General features: G+C 42.8%; 1 protein-coding gene across 3 annotated transcripts in view; it reads right to left on the bottom strand.

Annotated features, from left to right (window-relative positions):
- Positions 1-24866, bottom strand: part of arhgap35a (Rho GTPase activating protein 35a) — a 206113-nt gene that overhangs the window by 128798 nt on the left and 52449 nt on the right. For 2 of the 3 annotated variants that reach the window (XM_063059930.1, XM_063059929.1), the window contains one exon: positions 5922-5997. The gene's annotated coding sequence lies outside the window, so the exon portion shown is untranslated. Of the gene's footprint in view, positions 1-4640; positions 4797-5921; positions 5998-24866 lie in introns of all 3 variants that reach the window. The other variant, XM_063059931.1, reaches the window with a different exon arrangement.

Raw genomic sequence — 24866 nt, 5'->3', positions numbered from 1 at the left:
AGTACTGGAAAGAAAGCGGAGAAGTCAGAGTAAGAAGGTGGAGGGAGGGGAAGCAGTAGTACAGGGTGGCAGGTGATAGGTGAAACCAGGAGAGGGGGAGGGAGTGAAGTAAAGAGCTGGGAAGTCAAATAGTGAAAGAGATAAAAGGCTGGAGAGGTGGGAAACTGATAGAAGAGGGAAGACAACTAGGGAAGAAAGGGAAGGAGGATAAGCACCAAGGGGAGGTGATGGGTGGGTAAAGAGATAGGGTGAGAGGGGGAAAAAAGGAACGGGGAATGGTGGTGAGGGCGAGCAATTATAAAAAGTTCGAGAAATCAATGTTCATGCCATCAGATTGGTGGATACCCAGTCAGAATATAAGGTGTTGCTCCTCCAATCTGAGTGCGGCCTCATTGTGATATTAGGAGGCCATGGACTGGCATGTTGAAATTGGAATACAAAGCAGAACTGGGAGATCCCGCTTTTTCTGGCCAACGGTGCGGAGGTGCTTGGGTCTTCTGCACTGTTTCAACAAGGGCCAATGTAAGCTTGAGAAATAGCATTTTGTCCTCCACCTGAACACGTTACAACCATTTGTTACCATATCACATTCAACAATTTCACATAATGTGCTTTGCTTTTGTTCTTATTAGAGATAGCTAAACACTGGCTGGTGTTGGCACATGGCCAAGTGGTTAAGGCATTCGTCTAGTGATTTGAAGGTTACTAGTTTGAGCCGTGCCTGAGGCAGTGTGCGTGTCTTTGAGCAAGGCACTTAACCACACGTTGCTCTGCAACGACACCGGTGCCAAGCTGTATGGGTCCTAATGCTCTTCCCTTGGACAACATTGGTGTCGTGGAGAGGGGAGACTTGTAGCATGGGCAACTGCTGGTCTTCCATACAACCTTGCCCAGGCCTGCACCCTGAAAACCTTCCAAGGCACAAATCCATGGTCTCATGAGACTAACTGATGCCTATTTATTTAGACACTGGCTGATCTACTGGGCATAACCACATTCTCTTTTAGATTTCAGATCCTGCCACACGTAACAGCTCTAACCTGTCCCTTTAGTTTTCCTTCTAACAGCCTTCATTAATTTAATCTGTTAACCTGACAACTCTAAGGAGTTGGACAAGATTGGGAAAAGGAACTTAATTTGACAGAGGATTGGACACGGATTCTGAAGCTGGTTAACTCTTCTTCGATCTGTGCTAGTCATTCATTGATTCCATTTAAAATTGTACATCGTTACCATTTGACAAAGGAGAAACTGTCTAAAATATTCCCTAACATTGATAGTCATTGTGATAGATGTAAAACTGAGACAGCTACACTGACACACATGTTTTGGTCTTGTTCTATATTGGAACAGTTCTGGAAATCAGTTTTCTCGACAATTTCTAAAGCGCTTAAAATTAATTTACAACCTAACAAATTAACTGTGCTTTCTGGAATAATTCCTCAAAATATCCGTGGTATCTCTTTATCTGACCAACATGTTATTGCATTTGTTACATTGATAGCTAGGACGGCCATTTTGTTGATGTGGAAGGATACATCGGCTCCCACTTTGTCACAATGGTTCTGTCAAGGAATGCTATGTCTTAGTTTGGAGAAAATTAGAAGTCGGACCTTTGAACCTATGTTTAATTTTGAGAAAAGATGGGGTTAATTTACTCGTTATTATCATTTGAGTTAATTGATGATTTCCTCCAAGATCTAATTGTAAACTTTTAGGAATTTTTTTTTCTTGCTGGCGGTTTGATGTTTATCTTTAGAAGCTTTTTGTATGACGCATGGCTCTGGGGTTGAACACCTAATGGGGTTTTCCCCCCTCACTTTTTCTTGCTTAATAGGGCTTCCCCCCTCTTTTTTGAAAAAAAATCACCAAAATTTTTTCAATATTTAAAATAATGTTTTTTTTGAGACATTGTAAGTTTGCTTACTTCGATGTGTTCTTGTTAATTTTGGATAATAATAATAAGATTTGAAAAGAATAAAAAGGAAGGAGTTGGGCATGTTCAGTGATCCTAGAAATCTACAGGGAAACAGCAATACTCCTTTTTTGCTGATTTACACAGCCCTGTAAACATGGGTGCAACACAACATTAAGTATTAATAATGCTGGTTGCTCTGCCATTACGCTTTATCAAACCTAGCACATTATTCACCGAGCTGCAATCACCATGAGAAAAATCCTCAGTAATGTCATCCAGTCTTCAGCTGTTGTTACCTCAAAACAAGACAATACACGAGTGGCCAGTATCAATCCTTGAATCTTTGCTGTCGCATCCAGGACGGACTCTCCTTCACAACAGACGCAGCAATTAAACCACAGCAATTAGCTTGTGCACACCTCAACGTCACAGGAAAGCAATCAGATTTGGGAAATTTTGGAACTTACTCTGGAACAGAGAATTCCAAAGACTTGTAAGAGCTTCCATTGCAAGATTTTCCCTAGTGCGCATGCGCTGGTCATGCATGCAGCCTGGTACAGCCGTTCCGATCTATTCTTACTTTCTTCTTCTTACTTTTTAATTTACGTTATTTTTTGTTTTTTTTTTCTCTCACAGTAACACGTCGAAGCTGCACCCTCTCTAAAATGCTGGTGGAGAGAATTTTATTTGGGTATTTCTTAGCACTGGAAATGGTTACATCCTGACACGTGGGACAGAAGCAAGGTCGCATTGTGTATTCCAGAAACCAGCTAATGCCGGCTAGTTTAGCGAGCAGAGCGGCGGACACCACTGCCGAAATCCGGAGGAAAACACGCAGAGGAGGCAGAGGGGGATCACAAAGTCGAGGAAAGAGGACCGGGTCGAGACAACAGAAACTTATGGAGAAGAGGAATTCGGTGGGTAATACCGTTCCGGCTGACCGGGAGTGCACTGAGAGCAGTAAGCGTGAAGGAGTTGGGTGCTTACTGATCTGGTCAACAATGGATGGTGCAATCCGGGGCATATTATGATTGAGGAACATGTTTGCAGACTGAATATTGAACTTTTTACTGTTGGACTAAGGCCACATTCCACCGTGATACAACACTTGGCGGCACGGGAGGTCGTTCCTGCCTGTGTTCATCGAACGTGCAGCTCCTCCCGTGGAGGGTCAGACACCCTGAGCTAATAGACTGGTCCTGGACTTATTTTCTATCTGGCATAGTTTGCATTTTGTTGTTTGATTGTTGGGGGTTTTTGTATTGCTATATTCACACTCTATTCTTGGTTGGTGCGGCTGTAACGAAACCAAATTTCCCTCGGGATTAATGAAGTATATCTATCTATCCAACCCCAGCCTTCTCTGAATCCACGTGTGCCTACTGTTACACCACTATTCCTGCCTTAAGAACAGTACTTCCAAAGTGGGATCATGCCCATTTTCTATCCTATCCATCCTCCTCCTCCTGATATCTGCAAATCCCCTCCACTGCCCTCTGCAACCTTTAGCAAATTCCAGTTCCCCAAACCTCTGTCTCCTTTCATTCATTCCTTTTACAACTCCAAATCCCACCATCTGAGAGCTCCAGTTCCATCTTGTACTGAGGCAGTCTTATCCATAACAGCACAACTAGGAGATCCAGTGGCCCAAGTTGAATCCCAGTTGCAAATGCTTAGTGTGGAATGTACGAGCTCTGCCAAGTGTTTCCTCAAAGTGCTGCTTCCATTTCCTCCCACATTCCAGACATGTGTTAAGTGGAGCTGAGTGGTAAAAATCAGGGGGAGGAGGTGATATCAGAATCAGGTTTAATATCACTAGCATATGTTGCGAAATTGGTTAACTTTGTGGCAGCAGTACAAAGCAATACATGGTAAATATAGGAAAAAACTGAATTAAAGTATGTGTACAGTACATTAAACAGTTAAATAAGTAGTACAAAAATAGAAATAAAAAAGTAGTGAGGTAGTGTTCATGGGTTCAATGTCTAATCAGAAATGGGATAACAGAAGCTGTTCCTGAATTGCTGAATGTGCACCTTCAGGCTCCTATGCCTCCTTCCTGAGGGTAGCAATGAGAAATGGACATGTCCTAGTGGTGGAGGTCCGTAATGATGGATGCCAGCTTTTTGAAGCCTCGTTTCTTGAAGAGGTTTTGGGTACCCGTGATGCAGCTGGCTAATTTTGTAGCACTCTGCAGCTTACTTTGATGACAGAGGAATAAAACTGGACTAGTGTAGGACTTGCATAAGCGGGTCCTTGACAATCACCAAGGGCTCGCCAAGCCAAAAGTTTGTTCCCTTCCACACTGAAGACTCTGCTTGCTTCCTCCAAATTAAAGATTTTGCAATGGAAGCTCTTACAGGTCCTTATTGTGTCTTCGGAACCCCCTTTGTTCTTTCACCTTTGCTACATTGAAAACTATCAACCGTGCTGTTCTTGTCCTAAAACTGAGAGGAAAACATTAAGCTTGCTTCCAACATTCACATAGCCCACCTTTCGCCCCCACCCCTATAGCATTTCCTCAATTTCCCGATTTCGAGGATCTCTGCCATTATGCCAGAAAATATGATAGTGTAACTATTTTCTCTGCAGTTTCTGAAAATCCATACGACTGTCCCAATTGTTCCATCATCTACACGGACAATGCTGCCCATACACCAACAATGGCTGGGCCCACCTCTGTCCATTCCATTTCCCACAACTCTGTCCCTCAGAATATTACCTTCATCATCTTCATCAAATTCCCTCATGTTGGCAAATTTCAAGTTTTGTTTAACCCAACTCTTCAGACCAACATAAATACAAGAGATTCTGCTGGAAATCTTCAGCAACTCACAGCCAGACAAAGTGCTGGTGAACTCAGCAGATCAGGCAGCATCTATGGAAAAGAGTAAACAGGCGACGTTTCAGGTCGAGACCCTTCATCAGGACTGGAAAAAGAGAAGTCAGAGTAAGGTGGAGGAGGGGAGGAAGAAGTACAAGGTGGCAGGTGATAAGTGAAACCGGGAGAGGGGGAGGAGGTGAAGTAAAGAGCTGGGAACCCAATAGGTGAAAGAGATAAAGGGCTGAAAAGGGGGAATCTGATACAAGAGGATATAAGAACATGGAAGAAAGGGAAGGGGCAGGAACACTAGAGGGAGATGATGGGTAAAGTAAGGAGATGAGAGTATCTGATCTCTCACCCGATCTCCTTACTGACACATCACTTCCCTCCTGTGCTCTTGCCCCTTCCCCTTCTTCCATGGTGTGTACCGCAAAGGTATAGTTAAGATAGCTATGGGAGTCTACAAGTGTCCCACCATTTCTGTTCAATAAAACACCTGAGAAGCACATATTGCAATGCACGAGTTTGCTCGTTTGTAGGTTCCATGTTATTTGACATCATTATGCACTGTCTCACATCACCATGATTATTCTTGGCAAATTCTTCTGCACAAGTGGTTTGCCATTGCCTTCTTCTGGGCAGAGTCTTTACAAGATGGGTGACTCCAGCCATTATCAATACTCTTCAGAGGTGGTCTGCCTGGCGTCAGTGGTCGCATAACCAGGGCTTGTGATATGCACAGGCTGCTCATACGACCATCCACCACCTGTTCCCAGAAGTTCACGTGACCACTATTGGGCAGTTGGGGGGGGGGGGGGGGAGAGAGAGAGAGAGCAGCTAAGCAGATGCTACACCTTGTCCAAGGATGGCCTGTAGGCAAGCAGAGGGAAGGAGCTCCTTGCACCTCCTTTGGTAGAGATACACCTCCACCCCACCAACCCAGAATGCACAAGTAGTCTGATCAAAAGAGCAGAGTAAACTAAAAAATAGTTTACATGGTGTTTAAACAATGACAGCATCCTTTCTAAATTTTGGAAATAATGGCAATATTTTAGTATCACATGCATTTCTTCTTATGGTTAAATATAATTACTGAGCAATTAGGTACATTAAATAGCAAGGACCAAAACACCCAACAGCACAAGAGTCCATAAATAGCACAAAATGCACGTGTATTACCTTTACTCTCAATCTGTGACTGTCTCTATGACGTCTAATCATCAATCATCGTCTTCTCGTTATGGCGAATTTCATGCTGGAAAATAGAAGAGAGATGATCAGTGCTGAAGGTGAAACTGGCATTGCCTTTCAAATACTTCAAAAATGTTTAGAGTCATAGAACAGCACAGAAACTGGCCCTTTGGCCCATCTAGTCTGTGCCAAGCCATTTAAACTACCTATTCCCAGCAACCTGCACCAGGGCCATAGCCCTCCATACCCCTACCACCCACATATCTATCCAAACTTCTCTTAAATGTTGAGATCAAGCTTGCATGCATTACTTGTGCTGGTAGCTCATTCCACACTCTCACCAACTTCTGCGTGAAGAAGCTTCCCCCCTTGTTCCTCCTTAAAATTTTCATCTTTCACTCTTAACCCATTCGTAGTCCCACCCAGCCTCAGTGGAAAAAAAACCTGCTTGCATTTACTCTTTCTATCCCCTTTAATAATTTTGCATCCCTGTATCATTTTTTTCTTATTAACATTTAAAGCAGGATCACACAGATATCTAAAACACAGTACCAAGTTTATTTCTGCATTACAATCCAAATGTTAAATGTTGAATTACATTTTTAAATCCAAGTTCTGCTCCCCCCCGCCCCCCACCTTTCCTCAAGAAGGCAGCATCATTAAGGACCCCAATCACCCAGGACATGCCTTGTTCTCATTGCTACCGTCAGGGAGGAAATACAGAAGCCAGAAGCATACAATAATTCAGGAATAGCTTCTTCCCCTCTGCCATCCCATTTCTGAATGGACTTTTTATTTTTGCACAATTTTATATAGCTCTTAATATATAAATATATATATACAATTTTTAATATATACGCTACATTATTTATATATATACATACATACACACACACACACACACACAGTACGTGTGTATAAAATCTTCTGTATTGCAGTTGTGTGGTAGAATATTACTGAACAATTGTATAAAGCTGGAAGGTCACAACAGGGAAAGAGATTGAAATACAAAATGCATGATTTATTGCAGATTTGATAGGCTGAATGACCCATTTCTCCACTCAATTAGCCTTCCAATTTTTCGGTCATTATCTAGCAAGGCTCCCACTGTACTCCAAAAGCAATTAATCGTAGTTACTAACACAAAACAATTCTTCTGACAACTCACCTACCCTGACAGCTATTCCCACATCGGTTCTTTTTTTTTAAATAAACCTGGCAAAAGCATTACTGTAAAGGCTAATCAAAGACTCTGTGCCTCTGAAATCTTTTGGTTCAAGTTACTTTTGTACTCAAGTCTCATAAAAATGAACCAAAAATGTCCCACATAACTTTGGCACACGTTCTCTGGTTCCAAATTCCTGTTCTCGAGAAATGAATCCAAAGACCCTATTTGCACTTATGGTTTTGTGACCTAAAAAAGTTCAAAGTAAATTTATTATCAAAGGACACACGTCACCGTATACAACCACGAGTTTCATTTTCTTGCAAGTAATCACAGCAAATACAAAAATGAGATGAGGAGTCCTTTAAGGTGAGCCCACAGATTGTGGAAACAGTTCGGTGATGGGGCAAGTAAAAGTGAGTGAAGTTATCCCTCTGGTTGAAATGCCTGATGGCTAAAGGGCAGTAACTGTTTCTGAACCTGATTGTGTGTGTCCTGAGGCTCCTCTACCTTCAGATGGCAGCAATGAAAAAGACCATGGCCTGGATGGTAGAGTCTTTGATAATGGATACTGCTTTCTTGAGACAGCACCCGTATAGATGTACTCAATGGTGGGGAGGGCTTTACTCGTGATTGTCTAAGCCGTATCCTCTACTTCTTGTAGACTTTTTCATGCAAGGGAATTGGTGTTTCCATACCAGGCTGTGATTCAACCAATCAATATACTGTCCACTGCCTATCTATAGAAGTTTGTCAAAGTTTTAGATGTCAGGCCAAATCTTTGCAAACTTCTTAGAAAGTAGAGGTATTGCCATGCTTTCTTCATAATGGCATTTGTATGCTGGACCCAGAACAGATCCTCTTAACTTGCTGACCACCTTCACCTCTGATTGGCTGATGAGGACTGGCTCATGGTCCTCCAGTTTCTTCCTCCTGAAGACAAGAATCATTTTCTTGGTCCTACTGACAGTGAGCAAGAGCTGTGGCACCACTCCACCAAATTTTCAATCTCCCTCCTATATGCTGATTCATCACCTTTGACTTAACCTCCAGCAGTGGTGTCATCAGCAAACTTAAGCTGTTTAGCCTCACAGTCATAAGTATAAAGCAAGTATAGCAGGCGACTAAGCACATAGCCTTACAGTGCACCTGTGCTGAGGGAGATTGTGGGGATGTTGTTGCCAATCCAAACTGACTGGGATCTGCAAGTGAGGATCCAATTGCCCAAGGAGGTATTGAGGCCTAGGACTTGAAACATTGATTAGTTTTGAGGGGACGATAGCATTGAATGCCAAGCTGCAGTCAATGAAGAGCATCCTGATCTGTGCATCTTCACTGTACAGATGTACCAGGGTTGAGTGAAGAGCCAATCAATTGACATCCGTTGTTGACCTGTTGTGATGGTAGGCAAATCGGAGTGGATCCAAGTCACTTCCCAGGCAGGAATTGATATGTTTCATCACCAACCTCTCAGAGCACTTCATCACAGTGGATGTAAGTGCTACTGGACGGTAATCACTGAGGCAGGTTTCCATAGGCACCCCCCTCCCCCACCAACCTTTTGCCTACTCCGAATCAGCAGTGTAACTACAATCCATCCATAATTAGTATTAAGGTAGTGGGTAGTGGCTCCATATGTCACTACTATAGGGCGTGACAACCCAGCCCTACACGAGTCCCGGGCTCAGCTGGCTCCGGCTGACAGTACCCGGTATGGGCCCCTATCCAGAGTTACTGATCCCACTCCCTTGTGGGTATCTTCGGGAGAAGAGAAGGCTAAGGAGAAAACCCTCCACAAATCCGGAGTGGAGCCCCTAAGGCAGTTGGATGATGTATCACGTCACCTCCCAGCAGCTCCTGCAGCCAAGCTGATGCCAATGTACTGCTTTGCATTCCTTTGGACCACATCCACGAAGCCGAGAGGGGGATCTTGATGTCTGGGCAGCTCAGGATCTCCATATTCATCGGCCAGGTCTGCACCCCTTAACAGGCGCATCCATTGTCTACTTAGACAGACAGGTGACTGGTCCTCAGTCATCTTCTCCAGTGATTGTTCATTTGCTAACAAGATATTAGATAGAGAGAGTTTCAGTCTGGCTTGAAGTCCTCCCCTCCTCAATCTCTTTCTGCCGTGGTGTACCTACGTCCACATAAACGTGCTGTACCTGCCTGCTTGGGAGTTAGAACTGCCAGGTCCACAAGAAGACCGTAAAATCACTAGTTCATTAAGATAGTTCAGAAGTCCATTGCTTAAAGGGAAATTGCAGGCTGCGGGTTTGTAGTGACAGTAATTCAGAAGTATATTGTGAAGTTTTGTAAGCAGCCCGCAGCACATCGCATTGGTTCATCAGTGGCACCATGGATGTTAACAATGAAACTTTTCTGATTTGTGCATTCATACCAGTGCCCTCAGACTTCATGACTTCTACAGCAAAGATACCACTCATCTTCACTTATTACTATGACCCCGCAACATTGATAGAAATCTTCAGAGGACTGTTAACACAAACCCGGACATTTACATTCTGATCAATGGAACAAACCGATCCATTGGTTATGTGATGACAATTAAAAATGTTCACAATATTAATATTTGATGACATTAAGCTTACAAGTTAAATAAGAACAGTAGCCTCTAAAAACCCAAAACATCACAAAATACAATTTCCACAATCAGATATGATTTCTGACCCAAGATGGTTCTGATCAGACGTCGTTTCTGTATTGTTCCATGTTTAGGAACAGTGAAAATGACAATTCATTTTCACATACAAGTTTTTAAAGTCATGTTGCAGTGACCTAAAACTCTGGTTATTTATTTATTTATTGAGGTACAGTGGAGAACAGGCCCTTTGAGCCGCACCACCCAGCATTCCCGATTTAATCCTAGCCTAATCACAGGACAATTTACAATGACCAAGTAACCTATCAACCAGTACGTCTTTGGACTGTGGGAGGAAGCCAGAGCACCCGGAAGAGACCCAAGCAGTCATGGGGAGAATGTACACACACAGCAGAGGGAAATGAACCCGAGTTGCTGGTACCATAAAGCGTTGTGCTAACCACTAAGCAATCCTGATGCCCATCTTTCCTCTGCAAGAGCAATTTTTAGTGCCCCATAAGAATGAAAGATCAGGGCAGTCCTGACCAGACCAGACTATTGCTGAAGATGTACAACCATAACATGGAGCTAACATTAAGTACACAGTTCCTTCAATCTGCAAGGCAGTGATGTTTAGTCAGCACAATTTGCAAATAAACCCAAAAACCTCCTTGCATGTACGGCAGGTACTAGCAATGCTTTTAAATCACCAAGGATAAGAAGCAGGTTTAATTTTGGCATCTCAGAGAAATTAATTCCACATAGCAGCGTTCAAGTGGAATCTTGAGTACATTTAACATGGAAACATTTCAGTTACACGGTCTAATTATGATGCGATTAATCCTGTGGGTCTCATTAGCATAAAACTAAAACGCCAACGTTGACAATGGGGAAACTACTTGTAAAGTACTAACTCGCCATCAAAGCCATTGTCTGTGCTGCATGGTAAAAAAAAAATTACATCAGAGTAGCATTAGTAGTTTTATGGATCAATATAAAGAACTCAATTATGCTCAGACAGCCTGTATACATGATCAATTATTCTTGGCTATGGGGTCTCTTCAGCAACAAGGGAATTGCACTTACTCCAGTTCCATCAGTGGAATAAGGTGTTATTTCAATGCAGCTATTCAATAACAAAAGAAATTTACAGGCACAAAACTTCAAAAATATTGTCCATGAAGGTTATCGTACACCACCTGAACTCGGGGCGGGGGGGGGGGGGGGAAGCTGTGAAGTGCAGTTTTCTTTATCCAAGGGGAAAGCAAGAAAAATGGCATGATAAGGGCATTCAATCTAATTCAGTTCAGGAAAGAACAGGTCAGATTTAACTTAAATATATTTAAGCTTTCAATCTTCTTGGAAATCTAAATGAAAACAGAATCATAGAAAAGTACAGCACAGAAACAGGCCCCTTGGTGCACCTAGTCCATGCCGAACCATTTAAACTGCGTACTCCCATCAACCTTCACCGAGGCCGCAGCCCTCCAAATAATCTACCATCCATTTACATATACAAACTTCTCTTCAACGTTGAAATCAAGCTCGTGTGCACCACTTGTGCTGGCAGCTCGTTCCACACCCACAACCCTCTGAGTGAAGAAGTTTCCCCTTATGTTCCCTCTAAACTTTTCTCCTTCCACCCTTAACCCATGACCTCTAGTTACAGTCCCACGCAACCTCAGTGGAAAAAGCCTGCTTGCATTTACCCAATCATAATTTTTGTATACCTCTATCAAATCTTCCCTCAATCTCCTATGTTCCAAGGAATAAGGTCCTAACCTATTCAATCTTTCCTTATAACTCAGGTCCTCCAGTCCCAGCAACTCTCATGGACAATTTGTATGAAAAGAGAAATCCTCACCTCAAGAAAAAATCTGATACTTGAGATCTATTATGTCTATGTAAAACAGTATTACGAGTGAGCATGCTCTATTGCAAGGGAGAAAAACAGAATTCATTGAAAATTGGCAGTCTTTCAGAACCAGGATGCATGTAGACAAGTATTCTCACTGGGGTTACTTAGTGCATGAAAAATTGCACTTAGAACCAATTTCCTTCTCGTGTCACATTCTTAATTTATCACCTCTTATTACTCTTGACATAACCACTAAGACAGTGCTATAACTACCGTTATGTAGCTCAAAATCCTTGTCTGACGTGCGATAAATGCTGTAAGGGTAAAAATAAAACTACACATGTAGAAAGTGAAAATAAAATCTGACATAAGTTCAGGAACGGAAAAGATCAAGAAAAACGTTAATATCTATATATGTGATTGGGCTAGAAATTGGGAGGGATGCTTCTATTCTGAAAAGTCCACATCTAAATTGTTATCTTGTGTTTTCCTTTCACGGACACTAACAGAATTAAATACACAACTGAACATTTTGTTCGTAACTTTTGTCAAAAGTGTAGTTTGACAAATTAGGTTTCTGCCCAAATCCATGGTCAAGCACTGGAGAGTGCATTTGAGATGACAACAAATCATGGTGGTAAGCAAACTTTTATGATCGAAGTAATTAAAATTTAAAACCACAAACCAGGAAACACAATATTCATACTTAATCTTTTTTAGGTTTATAATCAACATACTTCAATCAAGAGAATTTATCTTCCTTCAGCGGGTGGCAATCAGTACAAGAGATGGCTCATTGCCGGCACAGTGCAAAGTTGAAAAGAGCTCCGGCGCTTTTCACCTTTTCTCCCCCCCCCCACCCCTCGGCAGGTGGCAATCAGAAAGGAGGTGGCAGCAGAGTGGCCATTGTTGGAGCGGGGCATTGTTAGAGTGGTCCTGCTTTGGCAAAACAGACTTAGCCATGGACAGGCTTGGGCAAGTGCAGGTGAAAGCCACAAAAGTTTTTAAATAAGTGTTTTTTTTCTGTTAGTACATTGCTTGTGTGCTAAGAATGGGTCCGGATATAGTGTTATATTCCTTATGTGAGTTGTGAGATATTTGGAAGACCTCCAGTCTCCCTGATAAATATATCTGGGCATCGAGCTCAATTTAAGGAACTGGAGATGCAGTTCAATGAACTTCAGCACACACGGAAAATGAGGAGGTGCTAGAAAGAGGTTACTACCTCTGTGTAACTCCCAAGTTTCAAGAGAGAGGTCCCTGAGTGACTGTCAAGAGAGGGAAAGGGAATAGGCAGCCAGTGCATGAATGTGTGCCTGAAGAATTGGTGCTGGGGGCAGGACTGCAGATTTCTGGATCAATGGGATCCCTTTTGGGGAAGGAGTGATCTGTACAATAAAGGACAGTTAACACCTGTATCCAAAGAGGACCAATAACCTTGCGGCAGGTTTACTAGAGCTACTGGGAAGGGTTTAAACTAATTTAGCAGGGGTATGGGAACCAGAGTGATAGGGCTGAGGATGGTACAGTTGTTACAACTAGAAGCAGCATGAAATGAGACAGCGAAGATGGACAGACAGATGATAGGGCAAAATTGCAGTCAGTAGGAGTAACAAGGAGCACAATCAGAAAGGGTGATGAATACAAGATTGAAGGTGTTATATTTGAATACACACAGAATAAGGAATAAGGTAGATGATCTCGTAGAACAGTTAGAGATTGGCAGGTATGATGTTGTGGGCATCTCAGAGTCGTGGCTGAAAGAAGTTCATAGTTAGGAGCTTAACATTCTAGATATGCCTTGTATTGAAAGGACAGGCAGGTAGACAGGCAGAGGGGGTGGCTAGCTCTAGCTCTATCAGTAAAAAATGAAATCAAATCCTTAGAAAGAGGTCATATAGGATTGGATTAGAATCCTTGTGGGAAAGTTAAGAAACTGCGAGGCTGTAAAGATCCTGATGGGAGTTATATACAGGCCACCAAACAGTAGCCAGGATAACAGGAGATAGAAAAGGCATGGAAAAAGGGCAATGTTGTAATAATCATGAGGGACTTCAATTTGCAGATAGATTGAGAAAATCCGGTTGGTACTGGATACCAAGAGAAGGAATCTGTAGAATGCCGAGGAGATGGCTTTTTAAGAGCAGCTTGTGGTTGAGCCCACCAGAAGAACAGCAATTCTGGATTGGGTGTAATGAACCAGATTTGATTAGGAAGCTTAAGGCAAAGGAACACTTAGGAGACAGTGATCATAATATGATAGAATTCAGCCTGAAGTTTGAGGGGGAAAAGATAAAATCAGATGTATCAGTATTACAGTGGAGTAAAGAGGCATGAGGGAGGAGCTGGCCAAAGTTGATTGGAAGGGGACACTAGTAGGGAGAAATTCAAAAGGCGCAGGAGAGATACATCCCAAAAAAAGTATTCTAAAGGGAGGATGAGGCAACCATGGCTGACAAGAGGAGTCAAAGACAACAAAAACAAAAGTGAGGGAATTTTATAGAGCAAAAACTAGAGGGAAGTTAGATGATTGGGAAGATTTTAAAACCAACAGAAGGCAACTAAAGAAAAAAGATGAAATATGAAGGTACGATAGCCAGTAAAAGTGATACAAAAAGATTTTTCAGATACACAGGAAGTAAAAAGAGACAAGAGTAGATATTGGAATGCTGGTAAATGACACTGGAGAGGTAGTAACAGAGGACAAAGAAATGGCGAGGAAGTTAAGTACTTTGCATCAGTCTTCACTGTGGAAGATGCTGACAGAATGCCAGATATGCGAGAATGTCAAAGTTCAAGGTAAATTTATTATCAAAATACACAGATGTCACCATATACAATAATCAATAAATCCATAAGAGAATAATAACCATAATATAATCATTAAGACCACAACCAGTGTGCAAAGCACAACAAACTGTTCAAATATAAAATAACAGAAATAATAATTAATAAATAAGCAATAAATATCAGGAACATGAAATGAAGAGTTCTGAAAGTGAATCCATAGGTTAAGGGAACATTTCAATATTGGGGTTAAGTGGAGTTGAGTGAATCAGGGGACAGAAGTGAATGTTGTTGCTATTACTAAGGAGAAGGTACTCGGGAAGCTGGCAAGTCTGAAGGTAGATAAGTCACCTGGACCAGATGGACTACACCCCAGGGTTCTGGAAGAGATAGCTGAAGAGATTGCAAAAGACCTTTTGAAAATTACTAGATTCTGGAATGATTCTGGAGGACAGGAAAATTGAAAATGTCACTCCACTTCAAGAAGTGAGGGAGGCAGGAGAAAGGTACTTCAGTGGCTGGAAAGATTTGTGGTTATTATTCAGGATGGTTTCAAGGTACTTGAAGGCACGTGATAAAAATAGGCCAAAGACAGCATTGTTTCCTTCAGGAAAATCTTGCCTAACAAATCAGTTTGAATTCTTTGAGGAAACAATAGGCAGCATAGACAAAGATGAGCCAGTGAATGTTGTTTATTTGGATTTTCACAAGGCCTTTGGAAAACCGCCGCACCCGAGACTGCTTAACAAATAAAAGCCTATGGTATTATGGGAAAGGTACTAGAATGGTTGAAAGAATGACTGACTAGCTGGAGGCAGAGTAGGAATAAAGTAGGAATCCCAGTTTCACTCTGCCCCCTCCCCCAGCTGCCCATCACCACCTTTATGGTTCCACCTCCTTCTACTACCCATTGTGCTTTCCCCTATTCCTTCTTCACCTTTCCTGTCTATCTCCTCCCTGCTTCCCCTCCCCCACCCCTTTATCTTTCCCCTTACTTGTTTTTCACCTGGAACCTTCCAGCCTTCTCCTCCTCACCCTCTCCCCACCTTCTTTATAGGGCCTCTGCCCCTTCTCTCTTCAGTCCTGATGAAGGGTTTCGGCCCGGAACGTTGACTGATAGTTTCCACGGATGCTGCCCGACCTGCTGAATTCCTCCAGCTTGTACTGAGTGTTGCTTTGACCCTAGCATCTGCAGAATATTGTGTGTTTAGGAATAATGGGCTGGTTGTTGATGACTAGAGGTGTTCCGCAGGGATCAGTGTTGGGAACAATCTTTTCAAATTGTGGATCAATGATTTGGATGAAGGAAGTGAAGACTTTGAGGCCAACTTTGCGGACTTTACGAAGATAAGTGAAAGGGCAGGTAGAGTTGAGGAAGCCGGGAGTCTGCAGGACTTAGATTGGGAAATGGGCAAAGAAGTGGCAGATGGACTCTACTACAAGGAAGTGCGTGGTCATATACTTTACCAGAAGGAATAAAGGGATGGACAATTTTGTAAATGGAGAGAAATTTCAAAAATCATAAGTACAGATGGACTTGGGAGTCCTCATGCAGAATTCCTAAAGGTTAATTGCAGCTTGAGTCAGTGGTAAGGAAGACAAATGCAATTTTAGCATTCATTTTGAGAGATCTAGAATTCAAAAGCAAAGATGTAATGCTAAGGCTTAATAAGGGAATCATCAGACCACAGTTGGGGAGCATTGAGAACAGTTTTGGGCCCCTTATCTAAGAAAGGATGTGCTAGCATTGGGAAGGGTTCAAAGGAGGTTCAGAAGAATGGTCCCAGGAATGAAGTGGATATCAAACGAGGGCTTGATGGCTCTGGGCCTGTATTTGCTGGAGTTTAGTAGAATGAGGGGAGATATCATTGAAAGTCATTGAATATTGAAAGGTCTGGATGGAGTGGATGCTCCTATAGTGGGAGTCTAAGACCAGAAAGCATAGCCTCAGAATTGAGAGACGTCCATTTAAAACAGGTGAGGAAAACATTTTTTTCTTAAAAAGCCAGAGGGTAGTGAATCTGTGGAATCCTTTGCCATGGATGGCTGTACAGGCTAAGTCATTAGGCAATTTAAGGCGAAACTTGATAGGTTCTTCATTAATCAGGGTGTCAAAGATTACAGGGAGAAGGCAAGAAAATGGGGTCAACAGCAACAATAAAACCATGATGGAATGGTGAAGCAGACTTAATTGGCCGAATGGCCTAATTCTGCTCCTAGGCCTTATAGTCTAATTCAGGGTTTTCCAACCTTTTTATGCCATGGAGCCTTTCCATCAACCAAGGTGTCTGCAGACCCCAGGGTGGGAACCCCTGGTCTACCTCTAAAAGTTCTGCCTCCTTATAGTGCAATGATATGAGCAGAAATTTCAAGAGTGGATTTAAAAATATTCAGCTTACGGTCGCAATAAGTTTGAAAGCCCTTTGCAGTTACTTGGTTTTCTGCATTTATTAGTCATAAAATGTAGTCTGATCTTCATCCAAGTCACAATACTAGACAAACACAATTTGCCTAAACTAATAACATGCAAACAATTATAATTCTTCTTATCAATACTGAGTACACCATTTCAAAAATCACAGTCTATGTTCAAAAAAGTATGTGAACTTCTGGGGTAATGACCTCTACAAAAGCTAATTGGAGTCAGGCGTTCTAATTAATAAATGCTGAAGAGGTGAAAAAGAACCCAAGGGTAACAGCAAAAGACCTGCAGAAATCTCTCGAACTTGCTAAAATCTCTGTGCATGTGTCCAGTATAAGAAAAACACAATGGTGTTCATGGCAGGTCTCTAGGGAGGAAACCACTGCTCTCCAAAAAAAAATTGCCATATGTCTCAAGTTTACAAAAGACCACCTGGGTGTTCCAAAACTCTTCTGGGACGATGTTTGTGGACAAACGAGGTAGAAGTTGAACATTTTAATAGAAATGCACATTGCTATGTTTGGAGGAAAATGGGCACTGCACACCAACACCAAAACCTCATCCCAACTCTGAAGCATGGTAGAAGGAGCATCATGGTTTGGGGTTGCTTTGCAAGCTGTCCAGCCCTGAGGCAGCAATCATTGAAGGAACAATGAATTCAAAATTGTAACAAGACATTTTACAGGAGAATGTCAGGTAGTGGTCTGTCACTGAAGCTTAATAGAAGTTGGATGAGGCAAAAAGCTAATGAGCCAAAACACAAGAGTAATTCAACAGAGAATGGTTTAAAATGAAAATCCATTTTGGAATGGCCAAGTTAGAGTTGAGACCTTAACCCAATTGAGATGCTGTGGCATGACCTGAAGCGGGCTTTTCATGGAAGCTATCCCAGAAATATTGATGAACTGAAACAGTTTTGTATTGAGGAATGGTCTAAAATTCTTCCTTGCTATTGTGCAAGTCTGATCAGCAGCAACAGGAAACATTTGGTGGAGGTTATTGCTGCTAAAGAAGATTCTACCAGTTACTAAATATAAGGGCTCACATTCTTTTTCCAACTTACAGACCAGTAATTTGAAAGTGAAATGATATGAAAAAATGGTATGAACATAGAATTCTCCAACTTCCGGTAATTCCCTCCCCCTCCCTTCCTCTATCCCTATTTCACTCTACCCCCTCCCCAGCTCCCTCATGGTTCCGCCTCCTCCTTCTACCACCCATTGTTTTCAGGGCTATGACGTCAATGCTTCCCCTCCCCCACCCCTTTGTCTTTCAAATTACTGGTCTATCAACCGACGCTACAAGCATTCTTCAAATCCTTCCCCATCTTTCATTCTTCAGTCCTGACGACGGGTTCCGGCCCAAAATGTCGACCCATCATTTCTGACTGATGCTGCCCAACCTGCTGAGTTCATCCAGGAAATTACAGACCAGTGAGTCTTACCTCAGTGGTTGGTAAGTTGTTGGAGATCCTGAGAGGCAGGATTTATGAACAATTGCAGAGGTATAATATGATTAGGAGTAGTCAGCCTGGCTTTGTCAAGGGCAGGTCATGCCTTACGAGCTTGATTGCATTTTTTGAGGATGTGACTAAACACATCGATGAAGAAAGAGCAGCAGATGGAGTGTATATGGATTTCAGCAAGGCATTTGATAAGGTAACCCATGCAAGGCTTATTGAGAAAGTAAGGAGGCATGGGATCCAAGGAGACATTGCTTTGTGGATCCAGAACTGGCTTGCCCACAGCAAGCAAAGAGTGGCTGTAGACGGGTTATATTCTGCATGGAAGTTGGTGACCAGCGGTGTGCCTCAGGGATCTGTTCTGGGACCCCTACTCTTTGTGATTTTTATAAATGACCTGGATGAGGAAGTGAAGGGATGGGTTAGTAAGTTTGCTGATGACACAAAGGTTGGAGGTGTTGTAGACAGTATGGAGGGCTGTCAGAAGTTACGGTGGGATACTGATAGGATGCAAAACTGGGCTGAGAAGTAGCAGATGGAGTTCAACCCGGATAAGTGTGAAGTGGTTCATTTTGGTAGGTCAAATATGATGGCAGAATATAGTATTAATGGTAAGACTCTTGAAAGTGTGGAGGATCAGAGGGATCTTGGGGTCCAAGTCCATAGGACACTCAAAGCAGCTGCACAGGTTGATTGGCCTTCACCAATCATGGAACTGAATTTAGGAGCCGAGAGGCAATGTTGCAGCTATATAGGACCCTGGTCAGACTTGGGAGTACTGTGCTCAGTTCTGATCGCCTCACTACAGGAAGGATATGGAAGCCATAGAAAGGGTGCAGAGGAGACTTACAAGGATGTTGCCTGGATTGGGGACGGAGGATGAGAGGTGACCTGATAGAGGTGTATAAGATGGTGAGAGGCATTGATCGTGTGGATAGTCAGAGGCTTTATCCCAGGGCTGAAATGGTTGCCACAAGAGGACACAGGTTTTAGGTGCTGCGGAGTAGGTAGAGGAGATGTCAGGGGTGAGTTTTTTTCACTCAGAGAGTGGTGAATGCGTGGAATGGGCGGCCAGCAATGGTGGTGGAGGCAGATACGATAGGGTCCTTTAATAGACTTTCTGATAGGTACATGGAGCTTATTAAAACAGAGGGCTATAGGTAAGCCTAGTAATTTTTAAGGTAGGGACATGTTCGGCACAACTCTGTGGGCCGAAGGGCCTGTACTGTGCTGTAGGTTTTCTATGTTTCTATATGACACTGCTAATAAATTATTCTGATTACAGGTTTAAATTCAAGAGATTTAAAACTCTGAAAATTATTAACCTTACTTCATTCTAAACTGCCAAATCCATTTTGAATATGCTCATCTCTTTTACCTTGTCCAATAGCTCATTCTAACCATTTTAAACGTAATTTTCACTGGAGTTAAACCTCCTAACCAATACTGGTAATTACTTTTTTTTGTATAATATCAAGCTTTACAGGACATGTCACCTGAGTATATTCCAAACTGAACAGCAGTGAATTTAAACAACACACACAAAATGCTAGAGGAACTCAGCAGGCCATAGATGCTACCTCCAGCATTTTGTGTGTGTTGCTTGGATTTCCAACATCTGCAGGTTTTCTCTTGTCAGCATTAAATTTACTTTGTCAAATCAAGTAACTTAATGTGGAACAGCAACAAGTCACAACAGCTTTCACTTTAGTCATCTTTGCATGGTAGAATGTCATCTGGCTCCTCTGATTTCTTACAACTTTCTACATCCTTTTGGATTAACATATCAGAGGTCACGATGAAATGCTAGAAAAATTGTGAAGCTCAATTTAATAAACCTAGCAATTTGCAATCTAACATCACAAAAAATGCTGAATTGCATTTGACAGCCCAATAAATTCCTAATACTTTCTGAAGGCTCCTGTACCGTAAAACAATTACTACTCGTGGCTAGCATAATGCTATTACAGCACCGGGTTCAATTCCACCACTGTCTGCAAGGAGTTTGTACCCTCTCCCCGTGAACGCATGGTCCGGTTTCCAAATACATACTGGTCAGTAGGTTAATAGGTCACATGGATGTAATTGGGTAGTGCAAGCTCATGAGACCAGAGGGATGTTACCATGTCACACAGAACACAGAAATCTGCAGCACATTACAGGCCCATCGGCCCACAACGTTGTGCCAACCATGTAACCTACTCTAGAAAATGCCTAGAATTTCCCTACCACATAACCCTCTATTTTTCTAAACTCCATGTACCTAGCTAAGAGTCTCCTAAAAAGACCCTATTGTATCCACCTCTATCACCTTTGCTGGCAGTGCATTCCACGCACCCACCACTCTGGAAAAAAAACTTACCCTTGTACCTACTCCAAAGCACCTTACAGCTGTGCCCTCTCGTGTTAGCCATTTCAGCCCTGGAAAAAAGACTCTGGCTATCCACATGACCAATGCCTCTCATCTTGTACAACTGAATCAGGTCACCTCTCATCCTCCGTCGCTCCAAGGAAAAAGCACAGAGTTCACTCAGCCTATTCCCATAAGGCATGCTCTCCAATCCAGGTAATATCCTACTCTAAATAAAAAAAAACTTTAAGAATTTCTTCAGAGACAAAGCAACACACACACACTCACACACCACCTATGGAAAAGAGTAAACAGTCGACGATTTGGGCCAAGATCCTTCATCAGCACTGGAAAGAAAGAGAAGACAGTAAGAAGGTGGAGAGGGCAGGTGGTAGGTGATAGGTGAAATGGGGAGAGGGGAAGGGGGTGAAGCAAAGAGCTGGGAAGTTGATTGGTCAAAGAGATAAAGGGCTGGAGGAGGAGGAATCTGGTGATCAAAGACCATGGAAGAAAGGGACAGGGGAGGAGCACCAGAGGGAGGTGATTGGTAAATAAGCAGATAAGGTGAAGGTGACGGTGGGGGGGAGAGAACAGGAATGGGGAATGGGAGGCAATTCTTCGGACAGCAGGTCAGATAATACTGTCCCCATTCAAAGAACTAGTTTAAAAACTGGATGCAATGCAAAAAAACGCAAACACGAGGAAATCTGCAAATGCTGGAAATTCAAGCAACACACGTCAAAGTTGCTGGTGAACGCAGCAGGCCAGGCAGCACCTCTAGGAAGCGGTACAGTCGACGTTTCAGGCCAAGACCCTTTGTCAGGACTAACTGAAAGAAGAGCTAGTAAGAGATTTGCAAGTGGGGGGGAGGGGAGATCCAAAATGATAGGAGAAGACAGGAGGGGGAGGGATGGAGCCAAGAGCTGGACAGGTGATAGGCAAAAGGATATGAGAGGATTATGGGACAGGAGGCCTAGGGAGAAAGAAAAAAGGGAGGGGGGGGAAACCCAGAGGATGGGCAAGGGGTATAGTGAGAGGGACAGAGGGAGAAAAAGAATGTGCGTATATAAGTAAATACCGGATAGGGTACAAGGGGGAGGTGGGGCATTAGCAGAAGTTTGAGAAGTCAATATTCATGCCATCTGGTTGGAGGCTACCCAGACAGAATATAAGGGCCGCCTCCTCTACTGTAAAGATGAAGCCACACTCAGGCTGGAGGAACAACACCTTATATTCCGTCTGGGTAGCCTCCAACCTGATGGCATGAACACTGACTTCTCTAACTTCCGCTAATGCCCCACCTCCCCCTCGTACCCCATCCGTTTTTGATTTATATACACACATTCTTTTTCTCTCTCTCCTTTTTCTCCCTCTGTTCCTCTGACTATACCCCTTGCCCATCCTCTGGGTTCCCCCCCTCCCCCTTTTCCTTCTCCCTGGGCCTCCTGTCCCATGATCCTCTCATATCCCTTTTGCCAATCAACTGTCCAGCTCTTGGCTCCATCCCTCCCCCTCCTGTCTTCTCCTATCATTTTGGATCTCCCCCTCCCCCTCCCACTTTCAAATCTCTTACTAGCTCTTCCTTCAGTTAGTCCTGACGAAGAGTCTCGGCCCGAAACGTCGACTGTACCTCTTCCTAGAGATGCTGCCTGGCCTGCTGTGTTCACCAGAAACTTTGATGTGTGTTGCAATGCAAAAAAATAACTGGTTTGGCTCAGTTATAATATTCATACTGAAATAACTGGCCCACACTCAGTATGGAAATTCCCACAAGCATGATGGTCACTGTTCATGATCTTAAAGTCCTGCTAATTAAAAAAATGTTGGAATGGGCTGGTGGTGAAGGAAAATGCAGCTGTCACACAGTTTCCACACATTCCAATCAAATCTTAATTTTAAAAAATTGCAGGACTTTTACACAAAGGGCATGACCATGTGACAGAAGAATAAGACAAATCACAGCAAACAAAGGTGATGTGGTCATGTATCTAAACATGGATTAACTTTACAGTTAATACGGAACCCAGCTAAAGGCAAAGAGACAGGACAAGTAACACAAACCAAAGAGATCGGACATTTGTATTCACAATGTGAATGCCTACTGCTGACTTGAGCACTTAAGAGCTTTAAGATGGTCATTTCAAAGCCTCACTACAATACACAGAAGGTACCATACATCCACAATATTGCAGTACTGTCCTGGAGGAAAATTGAGAGTATAATTGAGATCGAACAGCCTTTGGTTCCTACATTCATCATTCGTAGTATTAAGTACTGCTAGAGGTAATGGAAAGCCCCACCTGCAACAAAAACTAACTTCAAGAAGCTGGACTCAGTTTGTGTCCTTTGTCCTGCAGCACAAAGGCTTATCCAAAGCTTCATAGAGAAAGCCTGCACATCTGCACATTCTGACCTGACAGCTATAATAGTAAGGCAACAAGTAGTAAATTTGTTCCCTTTGTTGAGAGATTGATAACTTACATGCAGCATGGAATAGACCCTTCCGGATCCGGCCCTTCAAGCCATGGCACACAATTCCCTGATTTAACCCTAGCCTAATCACAGGGCAATTTACAATTTACTTTCCAACCAGTGTGTCTTTGTATTATGGGAGGAAGCCAGAGCATTCGGAAGAAATCCACGCAGTCACAGGGAGAATGTACAAACTCCTTACATGCAGCGGTGGGAATTGAACATGGGTTGCCTGTACTGTAAAGTGTTGTGTTAACCACCACGCTACCATGCCCCCAGATGTGCCAACTCGATCAGCTTTTACTGCCATCCCTAATGGCACTGGAGATGGTGGTGGTGAACCATTCTGAGCTGCAGATCTTTTGATGGTACTTGAACAATGCTTGTTAGCTAAGGATTTTGAGCAGGTCAAGATGAAGGAACTACAAGACGTTTAAGATGGCACTCACTTGAATCTGCTGTTCTCATCCTTAGGAGCAAATAAAGAGATGTCGCATAACCTTGATAAATAACTATAGGGCATTTTGTGAGCAGTACTGATTTCAGCCATGGGTGCGGCAGTAGAGGAAAAAAATGCTTTGGCTGGTAGAAGGTTGTCAATCAAACAGGCTGCTTATCCCGGATGGTGCAGAGTGTCTCAAGAGTTGTTGGAGCTGCATCCAATGTATAAAGAGGAAAATATTCCAATATCCTCCTGACTGGCACATCATGGACGAAGAAAACATTTTTGCTGTGTCACAATGAGTCCCTTACCACATAATACTGTAGCTGTTCCTGTAGCCACACTGTATTAATGTTACTGCTCCTTTGGAGTTCCTAATCAATTGCAATGGCCAAGAATTTAACTGCAATGTCACTGAATGTCTAACCTGATTTTTCTTGTTAGGAGATGACATAGCATTGCACTGACAGCAACATTACCATTTATCAGCCTTAGTGCTGCTTCTTCCTAGATGGAAGGAAGGACTTTTTCCACTTTAAAGCAGGTGTTTCCCAAAGTTTTTTATGCCATGGACCAGTACCATTACCATTAAGCAAGGGGTCTGCCGACCTCAGGCTGGGAGCCCCTGCATTAAAAATGTGTCATGGATATTGACATTGTACCGTCATCAGTTTCTTCTAACCTAATTGTGGAAGGTGAAGCAGTAAAAAAGAATGACTGGGCCTTGGGCACACACTGAACAAGCCTTGCAGTTTGGGATTGAGATGATGGCCTTTAATGACCACCATAGATTTTTTTTAAATGTAAGACTAACTCAGCTATTGCATTTTCCTTTTTGATTCCACCAACTTCAATTTTTCCCCAGATTCAATAGCCTTAATGTCAAAAGCAATTGTTAACATTTCTGAAACTGTACGCTAGTCCATATCTGGTTATATCTGTGATGAAATAGATGGCCCTTGATAACCAAATGCTTCTTTTTAGCACAACAATTTTGCTAAAGATTAAGGAGAGTAATTCCACGAACTTGATTTGCCCTTTTTTTCTGGACGAGACATACCAAAGCAATTTTCTACATGCCCATACAGCATGATGTTTTGTATGTACACAATTTAATGTCATTTTAATTTGGAGAGATACAGCACAAAAACAGGCCCTTCAGGCCCAATGAGGCTACACAGCCCAATTACATCCACATAACCAATGTGACGGCATGGGAGCACAGTACTTTACAGTACAGGCGGCAAGGGCTCAATTCCCACCGCTGCCTGTAAGGAGCTTGTATGGTTTCCCTGTGAACGCATGGGTTTCTTCCGGGTTCCCTGGTTTAACCCACAGTCCAAAGATATACCGACTGGTAGGTTAATTGGCCT

Source organism: Mobula hypostoma, chromosome 10 (assembly GCF_963921235.1).
Source record: "Mobula hypostoma chromosome 10, sMobHyp1.1, whole genome shotgun sequence".
Lineage (NCBI taxonomy): Eukaryota > Metazoa > Chordata > Chondrichthyes > Myliobatiformes > Myliobatidae > Mobula > Mobula hypostoma.
Note: the sequence above shows the minus strand (reverse complement) of the source record. Positions and strands in the feature narration are given on the sequence as shown.